Source organism: Ambystoma mexicanum, chromosome 4p (genome assembly GCF_040938575.1).
Source record: "Ambystoma mexicanum isolate Mex_15411 chromosome 4p, UKY_AmexF1_1, whole genome shotgun sequence".
Lineage (NCBI taxonomy): Eukaryota > Metazoa > Chordata > Amphibia > Caudata > Ambystomatidae > Ambystoma > Ambystoma mexicanum.
The window spans coordinates 739,895,634-739,918,468 of record NC_090927.1 but is presented as its reverse complement, the minus strand read 5'-3'; the positions used below and the strand labels follow the sequence as shown (position 1 = coordinate 739,918,468).

At 47.4% G+C, this 22,835-nt stretch overlaps 1 protein-coding gene across 3 annotated transcripts in view; it reads left to right on the top strand.

Annotated features, from left to right (window-relative positions):
• LCA5 (lebercilin LCA5) overlaps positions 1-22,835 on the top strand; it is a 489,123-nt gene that overhangs the window by 4,703 nt on the left and 461,585 nt on the right. Inside the window, exon 2 of one of the 3 annotated variants that reach the window (XM_069606293.1) lies at positions 403-533. The exons of 1 other annotated variant lie outside the window; for it this stretch is intronic. The gene's annotated coding sequence lies outside the window, so the exon portion shown is untranslated. Of the gene's footprint in view, positions 1-371; positions 534-22,835 lie in introns of all 3 variants that reach the window. One more of the 3 variants, XM_069606296.1, reaches the window with a different exon arrangement.

Below are 22,835 nucleotides of genomic sequence, written 5' to 3'. Positions count from 1 at the left end.
CCGTTTGAACTTTGAATCTGTTGTCTGTGTCTTTCTTCATGATGCCTTCACAGGAAGCTGACTGGTTCAGCCTCTGTTTGGCTGGATGATCTGGGATCCAGAGTGAGCACCTCACCCCTTTTGAAGAACCTATACTAGCACATAATCCGTCCTGTTTTAAATATCGCATACGTTTTTCAGTTTGTGCAAAGACGAATGAAGTTCTCTGTAATGTCACAATTAATTACCTTCACTACCATGCCCATGACTAGGTAGGCATGTCTTGAGGGTGTGTAGTTTGAATTTGCGATTAGACCTTGTAGCATGAATATGTGGTAATATAAATTTGGCATTGCGTTTAAGAATTATCCTCTGATTCGAATCCATTTCAGGATTGTGGCATCTTTTTGTCTTATTCCAAAGGCATTTTCCAGAATTCCTTACACACAGCGCTGTCCTCACATTTGCAGTACAAGGATAGAAGGAGGAAGCTGAGCATCTGTGGCTGTTGGGTGTCAGCCTTGATTGATTACTCCTGGGACTTGCAATCCTTGGTGAGATACAAAATCCTCAGTTTGCTTCAGTCCGTTGTTGGTCATTGATGCATTACATGTGTTGTAACCTCCTGTTACCAGGTGGTTCCTGTTCCAAATAATTCATGAATTTTGGACTTATGTGCTCTGCAGTGTTACCATGCTTATTGGACAAAAAATGTGTGCCAAATCCTTCAAATGGTGACTTGAGACCAGACCTGACTGTTAAAGGTTTTATTATAGCAACATTTGTTAGTTGACCTAGATGCCCCAACTTTGTCTGGTCAAGTGCAGCTTTTCTTTCAAGCTCATTTATGTCCATCTGGGAATTTCGACTTTGATGATTCTTTCATTATCTTTTTCATGCGTCTGGGAACTTGAAGGTCAATTGCCAGCAAAAAATGTTCTTATTTCTGTCTTTTTATCAGAGGAATTGGAATATGGGACCGAAATTCACTCCAATCATCTTCAATATCCTGCACCATGGATACTTCAGATGTAGCTTACTTTTTTAGTAATAGTATTTGTCATGCCACCAAACATACCACAGTCTCAACGTACAACGGCAGTCCCTAACAGAGAAGAAAACCATTGCTTGTGCTTGCTTATCCACTTCATTTGTGGCTACAAACGGGAATGCAAGGTACTCTGGCCGGGGCCCTACAGCATTATGCCAACATTTGCCATGCAGGCTGCAGAGACGTTGCTAGGAGGGGGGTTAGGGGGCTAAAGTTCTGGGTCTTTTGGTTGTGCCCTGGATAGAAGCTCGGGCTACAATCAAAAGGCTAGCTAGCCCAATTCCCGTCATCAGTGTAGCCCCAGATCTTTTCCAGACCTAGCAACACCTCTGCCACTGCACCCAGAAAGATCACTTATTTCTCCGAAGCAAACGATTTGATGGAAATATTGTGAATCAGAGCAAACCCTAACCACTCGGGCACAACACAGGAGCCCATGTTACAAGTGATGATAGCGATATTCGCAGACCACAGGTGTTTAGTTCCTTCTTAAACCCTTCAAGCACATGTATAACAGATACTGAACGGCCACCTCATCCATAGCAGCTCAGCTCCCAACTGACCTCCGAGCTGAACATTAATTCTGAGTACTCCCCCCCCCCCAATCTTCTCTGAGCTGCTCAAGCACATAGCATGCACCGAACAAACATTCTATACCTCACCCATGATGGCCAACACGGCAGGCAGGCAAGCAGGACCCAACAGAAAGCTAGCAGAAGAGTTTTGTTTACCGTCGGGGAAACATTGCTCCAAGCAAAGGCACAGGACACCTTCAGAACAATTTAGTGTGTGTTGACACTTTCTCTAAAAATAGCACTGCCCTAAAAACATATATCAATAACAATTGCCTGAGTTTGAATGTGGTTTGCGTTGGTCTAGCTAAAATCATGTTCGTCTATCAAAGAGACAAGAACACTGAGGATGAATTGATCTATTCATACCGAGCAGAAATGTGCTAACTGTTCCCATTGCAAACTCACTAGACTTATGACTATAGTTACGTGTGACGGCATAGGCATACATCTTAAACACCACACAAATTGCACAACTAAAAATGGAGCATCTGCAATTTTATGTCCACGTAATTTAAATGTTGGGCACTGCGACTGTGCTCACAGTCAGAGCTATATAAGCAATAAATAAATAATTCTACATTGTCAAAACCACAAGACCTGTGAACATTTGTAAACCTGCCCCGATTTATGTATTATATAGCACACTGGCATAACAATACTGAAATATATTGGGCTGTGTAACGGGTCAGAAGGAGTCGGACACGTTAAGGACATTCTAACTTGTTTTAAATAAAATTAAAGTAATAAAGCCTATCTTTCCTTGGTGCTAGAGGGATGTCCCTGCCTATCTAAAGGAACTAAAGGTGCTCGACGGGCGTGGCTACACAGCCATGAGGTAGGACGAGTTTCCTGGAGCTCCTGAGATCCGTACATGATATTGCCTTGAGGACAATGTTTAAGTGAGCATAAACGTCCGTGATTGCAGCCCAAGGTGGGAGAAATTGGCGTGTAGAGCAGAGCACTCTTGGGGAATTAGGAGCGCCCGAATTGAGTGCTGGCCATTCATAGGTCGGGACCCGGCCCGCGAGCAAAGGAAGCAAGATGGCGGCATGAAACAAAGGGGAGATCGCTAAGTGTGATGGCCCGAGGGAGGACAAAGTCACAACAGATGCCGTACCTGAGGATAGTTGCTTGTGGAAAGGGACGCAAGGTGGGAAGATTGGGAGAGCAACAGGCGCAGAGGCCGTGACAACACCCACGGTAAGGAGAGTGGGGCACGGACCGTTGGCCGGGAATATTGGGAGTACATTTGTGACACGCATCTCTGTGAGAGCACCCGACGCCCCCCCCCCACACCGCCACCATCAGCGATATCAGGGCGCTGTGTGCGCACACATAATAACAAATACATTTGCAGCTGGGGCGGACCATGGGGGGGAACTGACTCAGGCCACAGAATGGAAGCAGACCGAGATGGATGCTGGTTATAACTGCTGATGGGAGGTGGACCAGGAAGGGAGCAGGCCATTGGCGGCATTGGGGCGGACCAGAAGGGGAGCTGGGCTGCAAGGACGCGTTGAACACGCAGAGAGTATACCGTCCACAGGACCACTGACACTGCAAAGGGACGTAAAGGCGAATTGGATGCTGGCACAGCCTGGGAACCCAAAAACAGTGGCAACACGTACTATTAACGAACACTTATCAGAGAGGGCCAGCACCACACTTAAGCAACATTCATTTAGATGCCCAGATTTCCCCCGTCCAAGTGCTTCTGAGGAGCAATTTCTTTGGAGCCCGATAGTAGATGGGCAGCCCGTGGCCAAGAATGTGCATATGGGGCACCGGTAGGGGCCCTATGCATGACATACCGGAGCTAAATTGGCGCTTCCAGAATTTGCCGAATGGTTTCCAGCACGGTACTGCTGCTCTGCTTCTATCAATATGACAGTGGAATGGAACTTTAAGGGATCCCGTCAAGACTGACGTTGTCGGGTATTGTTCTTTGGATGGTATTTTCAGGCGATTCACCTTCAGAAACTGCAAGTGAAGGTGGATGTAGAGCAGAGGGCCCAAGCTGATACAAGATTTAGAGATTGTCGATACTGTTCGTCAAGCTACAATTAGCACCTAGCAGGTTTGCCAAAGTACTCCAGGGAGCAGATGGTAGGGGGTGCGGCAAACCCTGCCTGTACTAATAGACCGGCAAGCAGCGGGATCGATACATCTGGGTTGCTGTCACGATCCCTGCCCTACGCCTGGATAGCCAGGTCAGGTGGGCTACTTCTACCTCCATCAGGTCCTCAAGGGCCTTGACATTTGCCCCCAGACTCTCTTGGACTCAGTCCTGGCACCTTTGGCGCCAGGCTCATATGCTAGAGCACTAATCAGGGCCCATAAGGGCATTGCGCAACAACATGGATGCCTCCACATGGCTCAGTTCCTAAACTGAACCATGCGGCCTAGCATTTTGGGTGTGGCAGGCCCAGTGATACCTGGGATGCCTGCAGGCTATATAAACCACACCCGAACTCCAGTACACGCTTCGAGTTACTTTGCATTCCAGCAACGTGATGCTCATCGTGTTCTGCAGCATCTTTGAACCTCAAGTCCGCACCTGCAAAACAAAGGGAAATCGTTATTTTCAGCAGCTTACCTGAAATCCCACCGCAGACTGCAATCAGCACCCAAGGAACAGCAAGCTTCTTGGATCTTCGAACCTGCAAAAAGAGAGAAAAGAGACATTAGACATTTACATCAGAGCCGGCAACTTACCTCTCAAGTCGCCCATCGACCAGCACCGCTTAGGAGCCTCTTGCTTCGGTGATTGCAGCGGCCAACGGGAATAAAAGACAACAGGTTAGCAGAAGCACGGCACCATAGCGCTACATATAGCGCCCACTTACCGCATCGAGGCGCTCCCGAAACACCATCACTTGCCGGTGAGCCCAAATCCAGCCAACGGCCCACAGCGGACTCTCGCGCACCTACTGGGAGAGAAAATACATCATTAGTTCAAAGAAAGGCTTACAGAAGAACAGTAATAAGACCTACCTGAGAGACTCAAAGGGGCAGCATCAGTGAAGTAACTCGATTGCAATCGCCCACAGAGGACAACGCGCCCCTGCCAAGAAGGCAGGGCGGAGAGCTCGCCAAAGCCCAAAACAAGGAAGACCTCCCCGCTGATAATACCCGGGAGCGACCGAGAAGGGCACCAGTGTTCCGGCAGCTGGGTGGCGTCTCCGTGGATACCAGGTGAGCGTAACCGTTGCACACCCACTAGCACGAATGCAGAGACGCGAGACGGCGATAGCCATGGCATCTAAAACCCAGAAGAGCAAAGGAAAGCAGCTCACCTTGGAGGCATGTACCAAGACTGCGCTCCCAGTGGAGAGCCCTGCCCAAGGAACCTCAACACCTCAAAGGGAGCAGACACTCGAGGAAGGAGATAAACAGAACCTAGCGGCCATACCATCTCTGAAGGAGTCTCTGGAGGCTAAAATAGACGGCATCAGTATAGATGTGACCTAACTAAGACCGGATGTTAGGGCACTCGCTAAACACACTGGAACGCTTGAAAAGTCAGTGGCGGAGAATACAAGTGGCCTTAAAGACACTATGGAGGAAGTCTGGGCACTGCAACAACAAGTGTGTAATCTGGAGGACAGAGACAAAGATGCAGAAGGGAGGGCTAGACACAACAATGAAAGAATTATTGGGCTCTCAGAAGTTGAAGAACGGGCAATTCCGACAGAGTACAGAGAGACCCTGCTGCAGCAGGAAATCGGTCCAGGTGCCCTCGGTCAAGGCTTCATGGTAGAAAGGGTGCATTGGTGGCTGATGAGGAAACCACCGCCGGAAGCCCCACTGAGGTCAATAAGAGCCTGGATATTGAACTATCGTGATAGGGAAAAGATCCTGGAACACTTTCGCAAATGTGAGACGATCCAACGAGCGTCTGCCATGATAACAGCATATCCAGACTACACCCTGCAGGTTCAGAAGCAATGAATGAACTATATAGCAATCAAGAGGAGACTACGAGCGGCTAATCTGAATTACATGCTCTTGCATCCAGCTAAACTGAAAGTTATTCACTAGGGCCGCGCCATCTTCTTCAATAACCCCGAAGACAAACACAAATGGATGGACACGCAGAATATGCCAACCATTACAGAAGCCGGTCCAAGTAGTCGGGAGTAATCACAGGCAGAAAACCACAATTATTACAGGGCTGCAGAGTCCTTTACTCATAAGCCACAGACAACAAAAGTTGCTAAATTCAGGAGCCAATAATGAGGTGCTTACTTAAGATTGCACTACGTAGTAGCGTCCTACACCAAGATTGCATTGGTTTGCATGGATACTAGCGTTACGTATCCTCCTACTGTGCCTTACGCACCAGGACATGACCCTGGGACGGAGGCGAGAAGTGGGGAGGCCTGAGCACAAGTGATTGAGCTGGGCTATTGTTAGCCTATGTGTCCACGCGGAATATGCTGAACTTGAATGTTGGACTGATGGTACATAGCCGAATTTTACATTGCGATGGTATTCTGGAACATTAGAGACCTCAGCAGTTACATTAAAAGTAACCAGATTATGACTTATTTAAGGCATCAGAAAATTGATATTGCACTCTTGCACGAAATGCACCTCACAAAAGATAAACCGACTGCACTTGCAAAAAAAATGGAGCGGCACAACGCTGGCCTCGTCATATTCTGCTTATGCTAGGGGCGTAATAATATGGGTAGCACAGTCGGTTCCTTTAAGGGGTGCTTGAGATGTTCCAGGATAAAGAGGGAAGGAGGTTCATATTGCGGGGTCGGGTTGAGCACAGAGAACTTTGTATTATTAACACATACGCACCAAACCAAGAGACTGCAGCTTATCTCCGCACATTATACCTGCTAATAAGTCCACACAGAGATGGCACATTGATATGGGGTGGGGATTTTAAGTGTGCGCTCAACCCTTCAGTAGACAGATCAGATGACAAATTTACGCACCCTGCCCCCTCCAACAAAGCCCTGTGCACATTATTGCAAGCATTTAAACACTCAGATATATGGCTGACGCTAGACCTGCATGCCCGCGGATACTCGCATTATACCACTCCCCAAGCTCTGTACACAAGATTAGATTATATTTTCACAGGAGAGGACACCCTAGGTGAATTTGATAGGACAGAATATAAATCACAGGTATTGTCAGATCATGCCCCGCTGGTGGTCACATGGCGAGTTTCCCCCCTGAGAGCACGCATCCCGACATGGAGACTTAGAAGTTAGTCTCTCAGGGATGAAGCACTCCGGGAAAAGTTACGAGAAGGTGTGCAGGATTATAATACAGGTAGTGTGGCGTCGCCGTGGCATGTTATGGGAAGCATTCAAGGTGGTGATCAGAGGGACTGCAATCGCCAAGGCGAATGGTGTTCAGGCCGCAGTAGAGAACGACTTACGCAAGGCAGAAACAAAATTAGAAGCCATAAACGGTCAGAGAGATCCACCCGGCAAGAACGCCCAAGAGGCTATTGCCCTGCGCCACAAATGTTTAGCACACTGGGACAGATTGGGGGAGTTGAGTTATAGGAAATATTTGGAATGACAGCACGCTGAAGGAGACAAACGAGGATGGTTGCTAGCCTGATTGTACAAAAGTGAAACTGAGCGGGGCATGATTTGTGCAATTACAGCTAGGAATGGGGAGATCTGTGAGACACAACAGGATATAAATACATTTTTTTAATGATTGTTATAAGCAACTATACGAGGGGAAGTCAGAAACCCTTGAGACAGAGATGAAAGACGCTTTGGTGCTGATAGATCTTCCTAAGCTAGACGCAGAAGCAGTTGTCGAGCTTGAAGCCCCTTAACCAAAGAGGAGTTGGAACATACTATAAGAGGGTTGCTGTCCGGTGAAGCTCCAGGGGCGGACGGACTACCCAGTGAGTTCTATAAAGAATTTATGGCAGGGATCACTCCCTCATTGTTGGGCATGCTTAATGAATCATTAGATAAAGGCATTTTGCCGCTGACACTGAGGCAGTCAATTCTAGTCCCATTACTGAAGCCTAACAAACCTGATAACTAATGTGGCTCTTACAGACCCCTCTCGCTACTCAATCAAGACAGGAAAATATTGACGGCTCTGATGGCTAATAGGTTGAAACCTGTAATTCACAAGCTCATACACCCAGATCAGTCAGGTTATGTCCCAAATAGGAATATCGTATGTAATCTGAGACGATTACGCCATGTCATCGACCAGACCCAAGACAGCTCCCAGTTTATGGCAGTAACCTTGTGGATGCAGTCAAGGCATTTGACTCAGTTAGGTGGCCTTGGCTGCTAGTGGTGTTAAAAGGTTTTGGCATGGGTCCCACGTATATTAAATGGGTTAAGCTACTGTATAGCAACCCAGTAGCGAGAGTCAAAATGGGTGTTAAGCAAAGGGACGAGATGGGGCTGTCCTTGGTCCCCTATGCCATTTATATTGGCCTTAGAGCCGCTGGCGGTATACTTACAGGAAGAATACCACAAGGCCAGCATCAGTATATGGGGTACTACACATCTGATCTCTCTATATGCGGATGATATGCTTCTTTACCTACAACAACCAGAGACTAACCTACAATACATATTAGATGTGTTTGAGCGCTATGCAGACCTGTGTTGGATTACAATAAATGCACAGAAGTCAAGTTTATTCCCCCTTGCAGGGTATAAGGGAAGACCCCGGAGTTTGCGACCAGAATTACCGATTAAATGGGAAATTTTTATACATCTAGGGGTAGACATCTTCCACGACCCTAAAGTAAAACATGCGCAGAACACGTCAAGGGCGGTAAACAAAATAGAGAACTCCATGACATTTTGGGCCAAGCTGCCGCTTTCACTAATGGGAAGGGCCGCGCGGTTGAAAATGGCGGTGCTTCCTAGGCCGCTGCATTATTTGACAAATGTTCCATATAATATACTCTGAGCCTTCTTTAGGACACTGAACGCCACCTACCGGAGCTTTCTGTGGCATAATGTGAGATGTAGAATGTTGATAGAGAAATTACAGAGACCACACGAACAGGGAGGGATAAAAGTGCAGAATTTTGAGGGGTATTTTGTAGCGTGCCAATTGCAGTTTACCACGTGCTGGCTATAAGACGAACTGACCCAAGACACTAAGTTACTACAACCGGCATGCAACCCATTCCTTTTCAAAGAGATGGTGTTGACCACGATATCACGTGACCCCCAAGTTCCCTCTATTGCTGAGGCTAGGCATGATTATGTAGCAAAGGGCCTGCCGATTTCTGGGCAAAGAAATGCCCCAGATCCCATTAGTGACTCTAAAGAGTGAAGACGCTCAACTTAGGCTGAATGTTAGGAAGTACTGGGAGCCCAGGGGGTGGTGACACTAGGTGATATATTACGAGAGGGGCAACGAATGACCTTTAATGAGGTCACTTCGGAGACCGGAGTATGGGAAGGGCAGCACATAACCCACGCCCCACTTCTCCATAGAATAAAAGCAAAGTGGCCAGGAGGAGAGAGAATATTGGTAGAAGAGGTTACGATAGAAACATTATATGACATTTCCGAAGGAGGCCATGCAGTATCACGATTATATGGGGTCTTGATGTCGAGGCCTGATAATCTTATACAAATTAGGCAGCGTTCGGAGGCAGACTTGCAAGAGCAGCTGTCAGACACAGCTTGGAGCAAGACCTTAAGATACCACAAGAAAGTGTCCAGAAATGCGAAACTACATCTGATCCAATTATATGTTACTCACAGAGCATATTTAACCCTGAAGAAAATTGCAAAATTTAGTAATGCAAAAGAACAAGCCTGCCCGAAATGTGGCCTCATCAATGCAGACCTGATCCATATGTTTTGGGCCTGCGCAGACAGACGCCGATATTGGAGTGGCCAATGCCCTAACTAAGGTGGGCTTGCCGCTAGATTCGGTCACTCCCAAGGCGTGCTTACTAGGAATTATTCCGAGACCAAAACATGCGAGACACATGAGTAAATTGAAAGACCTTGCATACATCTTGGCTAAGCAAAGGATAGCAATGGGGTGGAAAGCACGGAAAGGCCCAGTGGTTGGGTTGTGGTTGAGGGACCTCCAGAAAGAAATGTTCATTGGCAGAAACTGCAGTGTGGCAGGAAGCATCCTGGCGAGGCCAAGAAGAGCAAAACATGAATCTGGTGGCCTGGAGACCTGCGTTACAAAAACGGACATCTCCTCAGCACCCGACTCGGGTACATGTACCATCACAACTTGTGGAATAGAGCTATGGGAAAGTTTTAGCAGTTTTACACCATAGGTAGTCATTGCAAGTGGAATAGGCTGGTGGGAGGTAGAGGGATGAGGGTAGTAGGAAGGTTTGAACAGACAAATAACATGATGTATCATTGGAAGTTATGTTCAAAGTGTGTGTTATTTTGTTGCAAATTAATAAAAATTGTTTAAAAAAAATACTAAAGGTGCTCGACAGTCGTCAGGAAGTCCCAAAGTAAAATGTCCTCAGTCCAAACCGAACTCTACCTGACCCTACCCCTAATATAACCAACTCAAACAAGGCCAAAAGAATGTCTTTCTTCCCCCCGTCTTCTTTTATCTCCTCGTGTTTTAAAAGTTTCTCACTACATACGTTTCCTAATACAATCTTCTAGAATAGTCTCTGGATATCGCCTTGATAAACTCTTGTAGCTCTTCCACAATGTTCTTGGCACTTATTGTCTCTTTGTGGTAACTTTCCTTGAGATACTTTCCCATGGTCTTGTCTACACTTGTAGATCTTTCTTAGTCTTTTAAACCAGGCTGTCCTATCTTCGGTTGAACCTGATCCAATTTGATAATTCCCCTTTCCTGGGTTCTCTCCTTCTATAACTGTCTTTATTTATATTGTTCACTTGGTAGTCTTATCTCACATCCCTCAATACAGGATTTTATGCCAGGCTTTCTCCACTCTCCACGCTTCACTTTTAAAATCATAGGGTAAATTCCCTTCCTTCCATGGTCTTTGTTTTCAGTCTTTCATTATTTTCATACAGTGTTGCTTGTTATTCTCCCTATCTGTTTTCCACACTGCCAATGTACTGTTATTAAACTGAACTTCCAATTAAACAGTTTGTTAGTGAATATATCGTCCTGTTAGTCTGAAAAACCAAATCCTAACCATGGTCTAGTAGCCCGCCCCCTTGGGCAACCATGCTCCGGTTTTAGACAATCTTAGACAATCTCCTAGGGGGTTATGGATCACTATACCCCTGCCCCTGCTGCATTCGTATCTCGGGCCCTATGTGCACTGTGTTACTCCTAGATTACTTCTAACAACATACCAACATACTCCTATCTTACTACTGTGGATATAAATAACATAAGACACAACACAAAGAAAACACATGAATCTATTCAATTATAACAATGGAATACATTTATTTGTGATCACACAGCAAAGCATGATAATGCAGACAATCCTAAAACTATTGCAAATGTCTAATTTGCACCTTTTATACTTCTGGTGCAAAGCAAATCTACCATGCAATAACTATAAGCCTTACAGTCTTCTAATGCAAGCCTGTGATGCAAGCCTGTGATTCTAATGCAGTCTAAATGCAAGCGTCGGCATCCATCTCTTTCATGCAGGATCAAATCCACACCAATCCTTCACACTCACTCACTCTAAACAATCCCTGTCTGATTTCCCCTTCTATCAAACCCAAAGCAATCAGTTTAGTCTAGGCCATATAGACCATACTTCCCTTGGTCTCCAGCTTTGTCTGCCAGGGCTCTCCTCTATGCACGACTCTGCAATCAGTCAGTCCGTGGCAGGCCTCAAGATCGGGTAACTGCCAACTCTCCAAGCTCTCGATCTCATCAAGGCCTCATCAGTCTGCTGCACCAAGACACCTCTCTCTCATCACATCTCGTACTCCATCTTGCACCATCTCCAACCAACAGCCAACAACCTCAGCAACTAACTCCAGCTAGTCCCCTCTCCCCCTTGGTTATACTCTTCCAATGATGCACTCATTCCCCATGGTTACTCACATTTTCTAAGCTAACAATGTCTGTCTGTCAGCGTATAGCAAATGCCTGCCAGTCTGTGTTATGTTCTTGTCGCGTTCTGGTCACTACGTGTGCTGTGTCAAAGTGACATTGGACATCATATCTCTTTCATGGCCATCTGAGTGCGGTGCAAAATACCATCTAATTCCATCTATTCTCCATTCACTCATCTGTTGGCTTCACAAAATGCTCTCTCTGTCCCTGTGTTCAAAGCATCTCATTGCCTGCAAAGGCTTCGCTCTCCTCTCTACCCACTCCATGTCGCGCTCCCTCCCACATTTGTCTCCGCGAACACCAGCTCAAGCTGTGCTGATAAGCCTCCTTCGCTCTATCTGTCTGCCTGCCAAGCAACTGTACAAATTCCTTCTTTCAGTGTTAACCATAACATCTTCGCGCTGAGCCCAGTGCAAACAACTTCTGTGTGTCGCCATCAGAAATGGCTCATAGGCCTCATGCTAAATGCTTCCTAGCGTTTACTTTTTCCTCTCGTAATGCAAGAGCTACATAATGCAAACTCATTCTAGTGCACACTCAACATACATACATACATACATACATACATGACAGTCTCTTCATGTGTCTCTACAAAGCATACATGTGTACATTCTAAATGGCTCTACGTGGCATTTTCAAATAGGACAGTGTGTCATTTCCAGGCCACATCCGTTCTCTCTCCTGCAAACAATACATTTCTCTCAGCCTAAGCGCTACAATGCATAATACAAAACATCATCTCTACATGTCATGATTCAAATATCCTGTGTCTCTAAATACGTGCAAGTGTCATTCTATTGCAAATGGCAAAGTGGCAGTGTAAAATATATGGATACTATAATGATGATACTCCTTCAATGTACAATGGATAGCTAAACAAGATGCAATCATTCTTAAAGGAATAATACTAAATAATGGTTCTCTAACAATGGGTACTAATATGTATTGGTTCTGTAACAAAGAGTACTGATTCTCTCCAATGAGTCTAATGATTCTTGATCAGTGGGTCTTATGATTCTCTAATGATAACAATCCAGGCATCTCATTTTATCAGATTCCACAGTCCTTAAGACTGGGATGAGTTTCTCTCTTCATATAATCCTGCCCGACGGCCTCTTCCCCTTCTTCCTACTCCTCTTTCTCTCCCTCTTTCTCTCGCTCTCCCCTCCCCCCGCTCTCCTTCCTGTATCATCTTTTCCTTTTCCAGCATTGTCTTCAGCCAAATATACAGGGAACACATTATTCCTCACAGCAGGTAGTCCCATATATGCTGCTATATGGTGTGTGGCCTAGGGAGTTCCTCGCAGGAACGGGAGTCCTTGGCCCCTCACCCAGTGAGGTCTCACTTGCACAGACTCCTATGGAGGATCTTGCGGAGCAGGCTGCCCTCCCTAACCTCAAAGTGGGAGGCTCTCCCTTGGGGATAAGGGACAAATACACTTGATTTGTCACAGCTGTTTGAGTAGCTATTAAACCAAAATAAGGTTAGTTGAATCTGGAATAGAGTTTTGCTGTTCAGGAATATAAATTAGGCTCCAATTGCATCTAGCAGAGAATGTGTAGCCATACCACTGTTTTCCAAATGGAGTTGATGCCTTTCCTAAAAGATTCTGTCTGGCAGAACAATTGAGGTCATGTTGTACTCCCTTTTATTCTTTTTACAGTTCTCAAATGCTATGAGACAACTAGAAACACTAGCAAGCTCATGGAGAATAGGTTCCATCTCGTACTCCGGTCTTCTTTTCACTGTCCAGTGAATGATAGAGAGTGGTACATTCATTGGCGGCTAGTATGTGACACAGGCCTTGCATAACCAGGGAATCGTCTGCTAGGGCATGCATAATTAGTATATTTTGTGCAGTCTTGGACCATGAGATAAATGTGGAATGTTAGCCATGTAATTTTGCAATTAAGTTATATGATGTATTATCTAAATGAGAACTGCTACTATACTTTGTGACTCCATGACTGCCCATTTCAAGACGAAATTTTACAAAAGAAGGCAAGTAGGCATTGCATATTAAATTAGGCGTTAGTTGATTTCCTCCCATTTGTCAATATATCAGGGTTTGAGAGACAGCAGGTCTTTCTTCATTAGATATTTGATCAAACTAAGGAAGATCACTAACATGCATACAACTCTTACTGGTCTTGATTAAGCAATGACCAATGTTCCTTGCCAAGACTAACCTAACTGGTTAATATAGAGTAAACACACAACATGTTCTTATGCATTTATGTAATTAATGTCTTCATTGTTAAATGTTTCATCTGTGTGTAAAAATGCAGTGAATTATTGTTCACTTTTGTCCAAATCAATTTTCACAATATTGTGTATTGTCTGTATTAGTTCAGTAATGATTTCACTTGTTTGAACTTTTTTTTCTTCAACTAATCTTTTTATTTAATTTTATCTATAAACAAGCATCTCAATGGACTTCAGTTTGATCATTGAAAGACAAATGCAGAGATAAAACAAAGTCAAACCAAATACATATGCGGCCTTGTGAGCCCAGCATACTGGGCTAATTGCTATTCCCTGCCAGGACCACGCCAATGCCCAGTACTGCACCTATTTCCTGGACATCTTGTCCATAATCTGCATCTTTCTGCAGCACATCCGCGAGCGCCGACATTCTACTAAAACAAAATGTAGGGCGCATCGCGGGATGAGAGTGAGGCTGTGTTGCCTCTTCGTTGCTAAGCAACGTTGCTTGTTTCCTATTTGAAAGGAAACATCCGCCTGCAGGTGGAAGAGCCGGCGGCCACAATCAAGGCCATTATAAGGCCACATACCCTGTTTGCCCCTGTTCGCCTCAGTGCGCTGTTGCTGCCTACAAACTTTAGCAAAAATCTTGGACCCATATCTACGTACACCTCAGCAGCAATCATGGAAGTATGGACTCACTGCAAGTTAACAGCATTGTTTGACCCTACCTCCTCTGTTACCCTCTACGCACTCGCTATCCCACCCCTGTCCCCCATTTATTACCTAGTGCACTACTGGGTGCCCCAACCCTGTTCGCCATACATTTATATGTCTCCACGGTAGAAGCACATTGCTCACCGAGTAAATTCCGCCTAAATATGCCCGACTACACCATCCCACTGTGCCTATCTTGACCTGCATTAGTTTAGCCCACTCTGCCTAACTGTGTTTGGAGCATTTTAGTAGCTTATTGTGTCTATGTCTATTTTGAATTATGATAGCTCAGCCCACTATGCCTAATTTGCATCTGAAAATGGCATATCCTATTGTGCCCACCTGCATCTGTGCTATTGCAGTCCACTGTGTCTACTCTTGAACTAGCCTACTATTAGCCCACTGTGCCCAACATGGACTGCCTGCATCCCACTGCCATTATGCACCTTCTATGTCCTAATAGACTCCTACTAGGTGCTATACTTAAGGTTGTGTGGCTAACGCTACACATTGCCTCTCCTATCATCATAGTAATACAAGCTACCTTCCCGACTACTATACCCTCCTTTACAACGACTTTAAATAGTATTCATACTCCCCTCCCCCACCCCCACTCTGACGGCTACAAGTTTAGCCCACAGCAAGAACCCTTCATCATACAGGCACCATGTAGTACTGCTGATAGAAATACCAGACTGCGTGCACGCTTATCCAAACGGTATGAAATACCAGCAAAAAAAGTAGATAGACTAAACTACCTCAAAAGGAGCCTACCCCACAAAGTATTTACAGAGCCTATTATAGGCCTGACTAATTCTAAAGGACCTAAACCTAACTCTGCCAGCCATATTAGTATAGACAATCCTAGATCCAATTTACCATATGCGTCAGAAACCCCTTAGCCTAATCTTAAAGGGGCCCTAATAATTGCACATGCAACCTAGATATCTGACATCATCTTAACAGATAACCTTGACTTCCTGGCCATCACAGAATCTTGGCTGCAGGAAGCCGCAGGCCCTGCCCTCTCTCCCTGGCAATCCCTGATAATTACACTCTCCTGAGAGCAGACAGACATGACTCTCGAGGAGGTGGAATAGCAATTATTGCCAAAACTAACCTCTCCATGAGATTAGCCACTTCACCTACTTTGAAATCTTGCGAATGCCTTACAGTCAAAATACACACTGCCGATTCCCAAACGTTGAATATTCATCTCATCTATAGACCACCGGGCCCGATGGGAACCTTCCCTGAAGATATCTCCATGTCTTTGTCAAATAACTTAAAAATACCTCTCAAACCATAGTGCTAGGCGACTTCAACTTGGGTTATAATGATACTAAGGATCCCCAATCCACTGCCATTGCTAATATTCTGAAATAACTAGGCTTTACCCAGAAAGTCAACCTACCCACACATGACAAAGGACGAACCCTTGATTGGATTGCAAATTACAACTGCAATGTCTCTCTATCACTATGATAGCTCCTCAAATCTGGACTGACCATTATCTTCTGTCATTCACATTGGTAACTTAATCGGCTATAGCTCAGACCACCCCGCTTGCCCCACCTACTCTAACGAGGAACAAAAAAAATATTACAGTAGACAAATTACTTCCTCACATACTACCTAACCTCAACTCCTTACCTGATAATATGGACCCCAACTCTCTAGTTGAAGAATACAACAAAGCTATGAATGTTGCCCTTGACGATATTGCCCCTCCCAAACTAAGGAAGAGTAAACCTAAAAAAACATCTCAACACATGGTTCACTCCGCATTTAAAAAATCTAAGACTAGTCTAAAGAAAATGTAAAACTGCTTGGAGACTCTCACCCTCAGCAGAAAATAAAACAAACCTTATCAATATCTCAACCCAATACAAGAAAGACATCCTCCTGGCTAAACAGGAGACTTATAACAATAGAATATCACAGTCTAAATCCAGCACCAAAGAACTGTTCACAATCTTAAAAGAACGAGAAACACCCATCTTATCGCAAGAAAATTGTACCAAAGACAAAATTTGGTGTAGTGACATTCAGCATGCACTAACTAACAAAGTCTCTAGTCTACAAACTAAAATTGCCCAAAAGAAAGCTTCACTAGCATCTTTGTCCACTCCTAACAAAGTGCAGCTGCCACATTGCAAACTAGAAACACGTTTCAGGTTCTCCAAAGTCTCTGTTATTGAGGTGGAGAAGATCATACTTGGACTCAAACCATCCAATTGTAAGGGTGACCAATGCCCAGCACAACCTATCAAGGATGCTGCTACAGAACTTGCACCCTTCATCTCTAAACTTAATAATGCCTCATTCACATCAGGTACTGTCCCTAATAATCTGAAAGAACAGTGGGTACTATCCCTCCTTAAAAAGCAAACCCTTGACCCAACCATACCGGCAAACTACAGACCTATAACGACTGTGCCATTTCTCTTAAAAATTCTAGATAAAGTGTCATATATTCAGATCCAGAATTTCCTGGAATCTAACCTTTTATTAGGATCTCACCAATCTGGTTTCCGTCCTCAACATGGTACGGAAACAGCTCTAATTGACCTTAAGTCCCAAATAGATGAATTCAGAGATAAGGGTCAATTAGCCCTACTCCTCCTCCAAGACCTCTCAGCTCCATTCGACTTGGTAGACCATAAAGTCCTATGCAGCCACCTGGACTCTGCAGCCCATTTCTCCAAGGAAGCTATAATATGGATAGAGTAATTCCTTAGCAATAGGACTATGAGAGTCTTCTCACCCTCGGCATCAGCAAATCCTATCCCCATTACTTGTGGTGTACCTCAGGGATCCTGCGTTTCGCCGACTCTCTATAATGTATTCACCAAGCCCCTCTTTGACGAAATGGACCATTTGGGTATTGCCTACACGAATTATGCAGACGATACCCAAATCCTCCTACCTCTTACCGGAGATTACACCATGGACCTGGCTTTGGTGAATAGAATGTATGGCATCGTTCAGGCATGGATGGCCACCCATGGACTCTGCCTGAACGTTGATAAAACAAGACTTATCATCCTAGGCACTACGGCCCATTTGTCCAAATTAAGTCCGGAATACGCATACTTCACCATTGACGGCAATGACATCAAAGTAGCCAATGAGGTGAAGACCTTAGGCTTCTATCTAAATACCACCCTCTATTGAGGGGGTACTGCTACCGGTAGTCAAGAAGGTGTTATACAGCGACGAAAGGTGGGGTGCCAGGATGTGAGTGTATTTTTTTTGTATAGAACAGTCCGTCGGGGCCTGGGGCTGTGTTCTTCAGGGACCGAATTGTATCAGTCACCTCCTCCGTGGTGATAGGAAGCTCCAGAGTGTCAAGGTGAGGGTGTGGGGGGGTCTTGTTGGGCAGACTGCTGGTATCGGGTTTGTGCCTCTTTGCTTGTGGCGGAGCCGGACATAATCCCCCTGTGGTGTTCAGTGATGATCTCCAGTTTCTCTGCTTGTGTGAAGCAGGGCTTGCCATTCCGGTCTTACAGGGATAGTATATTGTTCTGGGAGTGCAGCTTCTTCAGTTTGTGCACCAGCAGCTGGTTAGCCTTGTTGCTATTTACGTAATAATACTGTTTTGTGTATGCTAAGGCCCAGGCCGACTGGTCTGCCAGGTGCATTTCAAGAGCCACTTTCTCCTTCTTGAGTTCTCTTCTTGCTTTCACGGATTGGTGTATTTTGAAGCGTGACTCCAGCTCTGCCACCTCCTCCTCCAGCTTGGTGTGCTGGAGTTGATGCCATTTCTTATGTGCCGCCGTGCAGTTGATGGCCACCCCTCTAATGACTGGCTTCATCGCATCCCAAACCAAGGCTTCGGAGGTACCTTTTTGCCGCGTTTTCCGTGAAATTATTTGTAAGGGAGTCCCGGAGCTCGCAGTTGGACGCTATGTCCGACAGAATGTAGTCTTGAAGTTTCCAGGACCTTTGTGGGGGGGGGGGCAGGAAGGTTCTCGACTCGCAGGTGGGCTATTACTGGGGCGTGGTCAGATATCACTCTGCAGCCGATTTGTATGTCCTCAATGCAGGGGTATAACACGCTGGACATCAGTAGTAGTTATATTCTTGAGAATCCCTTGTGGATGTCCAAATAGAAAGTGTAATCTCGGACTCCATTATTAGCTAACCTCCAGGTTTCTATGGTGCCTGTATCCCTCAGGAACTCTGCCATCCCCACTCCATGAGTAAAGTACTCCCTGGAGGGTGGCAGTGTTTTATCTATGTTAAGGGGAGGTTGAAGTCTCCTCCAATTAGCAGGCGGCCTTCCATGAAGGCGGTACGCGCAGGGAGGATGTTGCTGAGAAAGCGTTCTTGAGTGGTGTTCGGGCCGTATATTACTGCGATGGTGATTGAGAGTTTGACCAATAGCACCTTAAGCATGAGGTATCCCCTGCCGGATCTCGCTTGACTGAGAGTTGTGTTAGGGGACTGCGTGGCTGGGAAAAATGGCTAACACCCTTTTTTTCTGCCCCGATGAGGCAAAGAGCCGCATAGGGTACTGTCAAAATTTCATTCTCCTCTCATCTGGCCCCAGTAGGTGGTTTCTTGGAGGCAGACAATGTCTGCTGTGAGCTGAACCAGCCTGTGTTCAACAGACTTTCGTTTCCTCTGCGAGTTCAGCCCCTATACATTCCATGACATCATGGGACGTTCTTTAGTGGTCTCCATCATCTAGGGAGGTTGTGCACCTGAATTCCTTTGATCGCCTCTTCTTATAATCCTCCAATAAACCAGCCCCCATGTTGATTGTTAAGTCCTCTACTAAAGTCCCCCATATACGGGCCCCTCCCTATCCCCCCCGCCCAAAATCAAACCAGGTTGTCAGGACTAGCCTTTGACCAACAGGTATCTGGCAGGGCCAACACAACCGACTAACTTGGAGGCAACAGCACCTCAACTAATGTGCAGTGAGACATTGGCACTCCGGCATTATGGTGTTCCGCCGAGCAGCTGCCGCATCTCCATGCCCTCCACTTTTCGTGGGGCGGCGCCTTTATTAGGGGTACCCAGCTGAAGTCTATAGATTGGGCTGTACGGAAGGTGCTCCTTTCAGTCTTTACTTTTCCGCTTACCCTTGAGTGGTAGTCCTCTGAGCCTACGACTTCTTGCCACGCGGGTCCAGGAGAAACCAGTGTTCCTTGGTCGGGCTTATCGGGAGGTTGTGTCCTTATCGGGATTGTTCTCCTCTGTCTCCAGATTCAAGAGCTTTTCAGCCTCCTGTAGGGTCCAGATGAGGCAGGGCTTGCCTTCCCAGGTGACGGACAGGGCCATGGGGAACGTCCAGTGGTAGGTAGTTTTCTTTTCGCTGAGCCAGTCCGTGACGGGTCGTAGGGCCTTCCTTTTCATTAGTGTGATGGTTGCAAGGTCCTGATACAGGGAGATAGAGGCGTTCCTGAAGAGAATGCGAGGTGAGTCACTAGATTCCCACATTATTTCTTCCTCCACTTTATAGAAGTGTATTCTGGCCAGTACATCGGGCGGGGTAGATGTTTGGTATTGTTCTTGTTCGGTGCACTCTATCCAGCTCAAGTGTAGATTCATCTGGGAGAGTCAGAATAAAGCGGAAGAGGTCGTTGACATAGGGGCCCAGGTCTGCGTCCGAAATTGCTGTTGGGATCCGCCTAAGTGGGTTGCGTCGTTCTGACGGGAACGGTTTTCTGTGTCTTCCTGCCTGAGTTTGAGGGCTTCTCAGCCGGCCTTGAGTGCTGTAATCCTGTCCGAGCCCTCCCCGATCTCATGACTATTCTTGCACAGGGTCGTCTCCACCTCCTCTGTGCTCGCCTCCACTTCCTCCATCCGCTTGTCCAGGATCGTGATTTATTTTCATGACCTCTTCCATGCCCTTCTGATATTCCTTTCTGATGGCCTTTAGTAGCTTCTGTAGGTCCGATTTAGTCACTGCCTGTGCCAGGGGGTCGGGGTCCACCTCTACACGTGTATCTGAGGTCGTTGCCTCGGTGAAGTCCCCTTTCTTTGGTTTGTCTGTAGTTGGGGTTGCCAACAGAGCAGAGATGTCAGTTTGTTTTGTAACTTTCAGCACCTTGGCCATTTTAGGCGACATATCTATGTCTTGGCAAAGTGGAGGTGAGCCCTCCTTTGCTCCTGTAGATCACACTTGCCTTGAGTAAAGTCTAAGGGTAAGGCCCCCTTGATTTGGGTACAGAGGGGTGGATAGCAAGTGTCGTAGTTAGTTGACCCTACGCTGGTGGGGTGTCCCCTGGCACACGGAGAACACTTTCCGACCCCTACTATAAGGACTGTAGTCCGGCGATATCAAATCCGGGGTCTTATCGAATCAAAGAGCTCCTGGAGGTATGGGTCAGAGACTTGGGAGGGGGCGAGGGGGAGTGGGGATGCAGGGGTGGGGGATGTACACCATGTCTTCCAGAGCTGAGCGGGATCAGATGACCTGGCTGCAGGTTAGCGTGTGGCTGCTCCTTCAGCGGCGCTGGGCATGGATGAGGGGGGGGCAATTTGTGGGGTCGTTGTTGCAGACCCCAGATCCCATTGGGGGCACCCAGGCCTTGTGACGAAGTTGCTGGGGGAGGTGAGCCGTAGGGATGACCAGCCAGCCTTTGTGGAGCCCGCTGAATCTTGCACTGTGGAGGGTTGTGTTTCTGGGAAGGGAGGGGACAAGCCCCTGCGCCCTTAACTGGGGAAGAAGGGCCCTCGCTGTTTGCTTGTGCGGCACGTGCCGCCCTACCTTCAGCAGTTCTTGGTGGAGGGTGCCACCCCGCGGGCAATGGCGGGGGCCCAGGACTGAAGCGACCAGATGTCGCAGCAGCAGATCTTCCAGGTGGCTAGACTTCAGACCTGCAATTCGGCCCCCCCAGTACCCCCCCCACCCACCCGTCTAGCTGAACATGTTGGTAGGCTGCCTTGTAGGGTTGTTGGTGTCCCGGTGTCACCCTGTTCAGTTTCAGAGTCGGTGTGCTAGCTCCATAGGTGGAGCGGGAGGCTTGTTTGCCAATTTACTGGGTACCCACCCAGGCACAGCCAGAGCGCTGAACTTCTGTTTTCCCGCACGCTGAGAGACGCGGTTGTGGTGGGCTGGTGGATGGTCCCAGGGCATTCCTCCCCCCCCACCCTGCGTATGATGCTTGTGCCGGCGGGCAGTAGAGGTCCACCAGGGGAGGGGTCCATACTGCTTACACCAGGGGGAGAAATCTGTTGGGTGGGCGCACGGCTCATTCCGTCTTGATGGGCTGATTGGTTGCGGTACCTCAGCTGGGTGTCAAGCCGGTCGCCCTGTGCAGCTGGCGTTGCTTGTGACACACTAGACCTTTTCAAACTCTATAAGCCGAGTCAATGAGCGGAGCGGCAAGGCTTGAGTGGAGAGACCTTAAGGTTTATGCGGCTTCAGGATAGGATTGCTGGGTTCCCGCCCGGCCACAGTCTATGCGTTGTGCTTCTGTTTTCCCGCTGGGAGCGGGATGCGGTTGCAGTCTGCCGACGGGTACCATGGGTGTCCGTTTCCTTCGCTTGTAGCCCCAGTGCCAGGAGGTCAGCGGAGGTCTGCCAGAAGGGGGGCCCGCTCCCCCTACACCAGGGGTAGAGTGTTGCTGAATGGGCTACCAAGACCGCAGCTCGTCTCATCTCGGCAGGCTATGCCCCAGGCCCCGTGGCATACGGAGTATGGCAGGATGGAGGGACTGGGGGGTTAGGCACACGGTGGGGGAAACAAACGCAGGAAACAAAGAGGGAGGGGCAGACAAAGCGGCGCCCCCACCCTCGATGTTGCCAGGGGAACGCACCAAAAGGTGCGAAGGAAACAGTAGGGGGAGGCAGGAAGAAGCCCGGCCCCCCAGCAACGCATCAGCATCAAAGGCCACAGCGGTGGATAAATACCCCCGTAAAAACCCAAGGAGTCACAAACAGGTCCGGAGCTCACCTCACTCGGGTAAGCTCCACGGACCTGGGAAAAAGGGTTAAGGAAGCGTTAGCCTCTGTGGGCTTACCGTTTCTGTGTCCTCTTTCCTTTGCAGGAGGCGTCATCTTCGTGGAGAGCGGTCGCCGGCGAGGAAGCAGTACGAAGGAGCCGGAGTACCGCGGGAGAAGAGCGCGACCGACGGACTGTGTGCGGCAAAGGAATATCGCGTCGGAGGCATCTGAGCACCTGCTCCATAGCAGAGGGACGCCAGCGGAGCGTGGACGCGGCGCGAGCAACAGGTCTCCCGGAAGCAGCTGCAATCCAGGAAGAGGGACGCCGGCGAAGCGCCGAACGCGGCGCGCGCTCAAGGACGCCAGCCCAGAGCCGGCAGGAAAACACAAG